General features: G+C 46.9%; 1 long non-coding RNA gene across 1 annotated transcript; it reads left to right on the forward strand.

Moving 5' to 3' along the window:
- The first annotated feature begins 1,762 nt into the window (after positions 1-1,762).
- On the forward strand, positions 1,763-6,465 carry LOC308592289. The gene is made up of 2 exons (XR_014010461.1): positions 1,763-1,888; positions 4,894-6,465. It is a non-coding gene; the product is annotated as an uncharacterized lncRNA (long non-coding RNA).
- Positions 6,466-6,701: the final 236 nt, after the last annotated feature.

Genomic DNA, 6,701 nt, shown 5'->3' on the forward strand with positions numbered 1-6,701 from the left:
CACCTTTGAACTTGGCGCGCGCGCCCAACTTCTAACCTTCCTTTTGACAGTTACACTACTCCCTTCACTGCTCCCCTCCCCTTCCGGGAGGATGGGTTGTTCTGACCTCCCCTCCATTTCTGCTGCCGGAGCTGCTTCTCCTGACACACTGGAACCTTCCCCCCCTTCGCTGCGCTCTGGTGGGGAAGCTGGTCCTGATTTCCAGCTGCCGCTTTGGGATCCCCTGCTGGCCCCTTGCCCCTGATGCGTCCCCCCCTGGGACTCCCCTTGTCTTGACCACAGGCGACCCCTTCTGGGAATCCTCTGATTCGCTGGAGAGACTCATGGAATCCCTCGAGTCATTGTCATCCTCCTCCTCGCTGTCCTCGGACTCTTCCCAATCGTTGTCCATCTCCTGCCTGCTCTGTGCCTCTCTCCCTGAACCCCTGACAGGTAATATATGGGATTTGTATGTTTTCCATCCCATGGCATTCAACAGCTGTCTTCTCTAGCATGAAAGGATCAGTATCTTTGGATTTCTACCCAAATTTAGGATTCAACATAGACTAGACTACATTCATTCATTCATTCATTTCATTAAACTTACAACCTGCCCTTCCGCCTAAGGAGTAGCAACCACATCAATAATGAAGCAATTTAATCTTACAAAAACAGTTTAAAACAACCCTCCAGTTTAAGAGTTAAAAACATCTTTTAAAAAGGCCTCTACTCCCACAGCAAATAATTTCAGGGTTGCCAAGAACAGATCTTTCAGCCAACAAATGCCTAAGGGAGCAGCAATGTTTTTGAATTCTTCCTAAAAGTTTATAATGAAAGAGGGAGGGATGCCTTATTAGGGCACATCTCAGATTCTCCTGCGTGGGAGCTATATATCTGGCCTGGGAGAAACTACTAGCCTCCCCAAATTTATGAACCTGCGCAGACCCGATGACATCTCAGATACTTGAGAATTGCAAAATCTCTCTGCCGTGTGTGTCCATTTCCACAGCAAGGATGACGGAAAAGAACTACAGCACTACATGGCTAGGAAATATCCTCCACTTCCTGGACCTGTGTTGCAATACCCAGGACAAAACTGTCTTTTGCTCATTGCTTGCCCCTCATTCCACACGCTCTTCATCTGGAAAGCTAGACACAGCAAACCTGTCCTGTCTAAGAAGCTGCGTATCTAGGAGTCTCCAAAGGAAGGACCCAGAACTTGGCTTGCATTGCAGAGGCAACAAACACAGCTTAAAGAAGACCCAGACCACAGAAAGAGGGCTTTAAGGCTTTAAGGTAGGAGAACAGAGGGGGGGGAGAGAGAGAGCAGGACACCCAGCAGCTAACCAGGGCAGCCACAATGGAGGAACGCCAAGAACTGAGCAGAGGTTGCAGAACTGAGAAGACGAAGGAAGAAGAAGAAAGCACCACAATGAGCAACCCAAAGCATGAAAAGCTGGGTGAGAAGGCACTTGCCGCTCAGAACCCCCCTGCCTACTCTGAAATAGATGCCTATACAGAGCCTGACCCACTGAAACAGCCTCCTGGGCCAGCACCCCAAGCAGGCTATGGGGCAATACCAGTACCTCAAGCAGGCTATGGGGCAATGCCAGCACCCCAAGCAGGCTATGGGGCAATGCCAGCACCTCAAGCAGGCTATGGGGCTATGCCAGCACCCCAAGCATGCTATGGGACTATGCCAGCACCTCAAACAGGCTATGGGGCAATGCCTTACTATGGCCCACCTGGTGCGGGATCTCACCTAGGCCCAGTCCTTCAACCTCCACAGGCGGTCTACGTCACACCTGTACAGCCCACCAATGAACCTGATTACCTGATCTGCTCCATCTTCACCATGGTCTGCTGCTGCTTACCCCTCGGTCTTGCCGCCTTGGTCTACTCTATACAGGTAAGTGTGTGTGAAAGGGAGAGACAAACAAATGGGGTGGGGGTGAGGCTCTGCTAGAAAACAAAGGAGGCAAAAAAGGCATGCCCCCCCTTAGTAACAAGGGGTTGCACCCAACTGAGTTCTACTCAGAGAAGACCCATTGCAAGTAATGGGTCCAAATTTGTAATGGGCATTGATTTCAGTGGGTCTGCTCTGAGTAGGACTAGCATTGGCTTAAGTGCTGTTTTTGGAAGGTGACATCGCAAGCTATAATTTGGCTGTAATTGGGAGTGGGACTTCTGGATTTCATTGAAAGATATTTCCCTTTGCAGTTCAAGCATTGGCACGATGGGAGTGGGAGGGGAGTGAGGAGAGAAACTTGATGCAGTTTGAATTGAAAGGCAAACCTACCTAATTTGCTCTTTCCGAAATGATACACAAACCGAAAAACAGTCCTTCTCCCAAAATTCACACTTTTCTGAATTTTGCAATGCAGTTCTCCAGCTGAGTGTGTGTGTACCAAAATGCATACAGTAGGGCAAAGCATGCGTAAAATGCATATACGGGTAAAAGCAACACCTAAGAAAGGATTGCATCGTGTTACGGGAAATTGCTTTGCAAACGCGTCTGTCTGCTAGTCTGTTGCGGTGTGAGCAAGGGAGAGTCTCATAGCACCTTAAAGGGAACAAACTGTTGCAGCATCTCTTTTGGTGGACCTGAGCCCCCTTTCATTGACTTGACCTTGATAGGTAGGTACCCACCATGTGATCCTCAGATAAAGGGCAGGGTGTGCATTTAATAAATAATAACAAAATGAAAATCATGCCACCACTTAGCTTCAGAATCCAGGCATGGTTAAAGGTGTGATGTGGAATCAAACTTTTTTATTTTAATGCAACTAGGACTGTGGATGGAAAACCGAGTCTTTGGCAAGGGCTAACTTACCATGGATCTGTTTGCAACTTGGTGAGATGGTCACCTGGAACATCTTGCCACACAGCTAGGAGATTGTTCCTCATATCCTTAGATCAAGGGCCAATTCTTCACTGGGCATGATGCTGCAGATGATCAGCTGCGGGGCAAAGAGCTCTCTATGCCACCCCAGTACCCCAAGGCCACCTCTATGGCACAGCTAATGCTGGATCCCCCTGCTCCTGCCAACCTAGCAGTTCGAAAGCATGTCAAAGTGTAAGCAGATAAATAGGTACCGCTCTGGCGGGAAGGTAAACAGTGTTTCCGTGCGCTGCTCTGGTTCGCTAGAAGCAGCTTAGTCATGCTGGCCACATGACCCGGAATCTGTATGCTGGCTCCCTCGGCCAGTAAAGTAAGATGAGTGCCGCAACCCCAGAGTCGGCCACGACTGGACCTAAAGGTCTGGGGTCCCTTTACCTTTTCATGCTGGATCCAACCTCAGTGCTCTGTGTTTCAAGAACTGGGATCCACCTTTCCTTCCTCTTTTACTGCATGCATTGAAAGAATCGTAGAACTGTAGAGTCAGAAGGGACCCTGAGGATCATCTAGTCCAAGCCCCTGCAATACACAGATATGCAGCTCTCCCATACAAGGTCGAACCTGCAACCTTGGCGTTATCAGCACTATGCTCTAGCAGACTGAGCTAGCCATCTGATCTTTCTCTTGGGGCATGTTTTATTTTCCTTTCTCTTTCTTCCTTATTCTCTCCTCCTCCTCTCCCCGCACCTCCTCCTCGCTTCCTCCTTTTAAAACAATGTGCATGAAATTACCAGAGAGATAGAGAGGGAGAGAGAATGGCAGAAAGCCACTGGTGTGACCCAGCTTAAATGAGGATGTGATCCAGGATACGGCTCATGTCAATGGGCGCATTTCCCTTCTTTGTACATCGCCCCCGAGGAAGGAGTTATGCTCATCATAAGCGAGTTCTCCATAACTGTGTGCCCAGGGACCATGAACCCCACCATATCAGTAAAACAAGAACCACAGGAAACATTCAGTGAGGTTCAATTAGTCCACATCTTTGTTGATTACAAGTGTAACTGAGTTTTGGCTTGGCATTGAGCAGCCGCCATCTCCTCCAGTCAGCCTGCTGGAGGGATTCCGGGGATCAAGCCTGATTTGGGGTCAGCCCATGACATACATTAAATAAATGCAACCTGCACAGACTTGCGGCATTGGGGAGTGCTGTGGCTCTTAGCCTGGATGTATGGACAGAAGCGCCTCCTTGTGGATCTCTTTATCGGGATACCCCAACACCAAGGAGTGGGGAGCAGAGGCTCATAACCTCCTCTCCACCAAAGAATAGGCTACTTTCATCTGATCTTTCTCTAGGGTATATTTCATTTACCTTTCTCTAACCCACATTCACTTTCTTTCTTATTCTCTCTGTCTACCCTTCTAGTTCCCTGCTGCTGCTGCTGCTGCTCCCTCCTCCCTCCTCCTCTTCTCTTTCTCCCTTTAAAACATTGCATAATGTGAGAACATGATGCTTGGCTAGACAGGCTACTGGCCTGATCAGGGTTGCCATGCTCTTATGCAGTGGGGCTTGCCATAGAACTTGTGGCTACATATACACCACACATTTCAAAAAGTCCATTTAAAGCACATTTCTCCCTGAAGAATCCTGGGAACAGTAACTTTCCCCTCCAACAGGGCTACAGTTCCCAGCCACTCTTAACAAACTACAGCTCCCAGGATTTTTGTGGGGTGGGTGTTTTAAACATACGATATGAACCCACCCGCCCCCCAGATGTTTTGAGACTACAATTCCCATCATCCCTGACCACTGGTCCTGTTAGCTAGGGGTGATGGGATTTGTAGTCCCAAAACATCTGGAGGGCCGAGTTTGCCTATGCCTGGCTTACAGTCTTGCTTTGCTCTGCTAGGTTCCAGACTAAAACCACAAGGTTACTGGTAAGTGACTGATAGCCTCAAGCAACAAGATTCTTCGTTGGCTAACACCAGGCAGCTGTTTCTCAGCTTGCCACTTCTGCCTGCTGGAGGTGTTCCCTGGCGGTGTGGTTTCTCACTCGCTTCTCTCTCTTTCTCTGCAGACAAGGGAAGCCAACTTCGCTGGAAATGCCGCGTCCGCCGAGAGAAACTCCCGAATGGCACGCCTCTTCTCTCGCCTCGCTCTCGGGATTGGGCTGGGGTTCCTTATTTTATATATCATCATTGTTACAAGAAATTATAGATAAAAAATGTTCATAAATTTACAAGGCAAATATATAAATGAGTATGTAAACCACGTGTCTGAAATAGTACAGGAGAACAATCCTGAAACCATTTTGACTCTCCCAAATTGACCTCAAATGTTTCTCTGCAAGGAGGAAGGAAATGGGAAAGACTCTCCATTGTCTTTTGCTTACCTGTCTTTAGGGCATCTTTCTGTATGAATAGGGTGAGACTGTGACCTGGATTCAGGAATTAAAGTATTTACTATCACAAAATAATGGCCAGGCTCCCCAAGTAAGCAATCACTGGCCATTGTCAGGTATCCTGGCAGACAGGATTTCTGTTGTAGACCGCCTCCTTCTGTGATGTGTGTATGATGTTTTTGGGGGTGATCTTGAGATACAGGGTGGGCAATTTCAAAAGTCTATATAAGGGCTTGCACACCATTGTTCTGGGTTCCTCCTCCCTTCTGCTTGTGGTGAGTGAGGACCCTGTTGCAACAGTTTTATAAAGATCAAGTTTAGTAGCTGCTTTGCTTCTCAGTATTTTCTGGTTGGCCTCTGTTATTTTCTCCTACCGATAGGGAACTCGCTTAAGGACTCTATATGAACCCTTGGATACCCCATAAGGGGAAAGGAGCAGATTTTGTTTACATCAATATGGTGAGCCAGGCAGGAGCTTTGGCTGTCCAGATTCTGGGGGTGAGGAAGGACTGGTGATCCAATGCGCACCAGGCCATTTGCCAGGAGGAGCCACCAGTCCACCAGCGATCCCAGGGTCTGGAAATAACTGGCATTCCAGCGGGGCTAACCAGAGGAAGCAGCGCTTGATCAGGCCAGCCATAAAGAATTTAGTAAAAGATCCCGGGATCGCCAGGAGCAGCGCTTGCAGAAGTGAGTATAAGGTACCGTGCACAGGGAAGAAGGTAGGGAGGACTCTCCAACCCCAGGGACTAAAAAAAATCTCCCTCTATCAATCCTTTTTCTGCTCTTTGTTTACAGATTTTTTAAATCTACCCCTTCCCTTCCATGAGTCCCTGGTAAGAAAAGTCAGTCATGGCTTTATTCAAATGGTAATTTAGTCAGGAGATGCAACACTTTAAATGATATAATAGATTTGCTGAATCATGAACTCTGTACATGTACAGAGGTTATGTTAGCTTAGAAAGAAAATAAAAAGAAGGTTTAAAACAAAAGGTGACAAAGCTATGCCCTGCACATGAAACTTTATTCAAATTTATTAATGTAAAATTGGGAACCATTGAGGGAATTGCAGTGAGAAATACCCCTTTGTGTGCATTGTGTAAAAATGTAGGTTTTTTTCCTTCTTTTCTCCCACAACACCCAAAAACTAAGTGAAGGAAAGTAAACAGACGGAGCAGAAAATAACAGTAGTAATTATATGGAAAGGTGATAATAATAATTAAATGAATAAAATGCTTAACTCTAAAATTTTGTATTGTTTACAGCTTCCTAAGAAGAAATTTGAAGGATATTCTCCCCTTCCTTGGCTATTTATTATCTTACTCCTTTTTTCTTTTAACCGATTGTGTCTTCAGATACCAACCCTCTGCAGGCCTTTCTCTTCAAAGGATGTGTTATTGGAAACTGAATGGTGAAACCAGCCTGCATTGCTTCAAGAGTATTGCCTGCCAAAAGGACATCAGCACTTTCTCTCCATAAAGGAC

Source organism: Podarcis bocagei, assembly GCF_964188305.1.
Source record: "Podarcis bocagei genome assembly, chromosome: 7".
In the NCBI taxonomy this organism is placed as follows: Eukaryota; Metazoa; Chordata; class Lepidosauria; order Squamata; family Lacertidae; genus Podarcis; species Podarcis bocagei.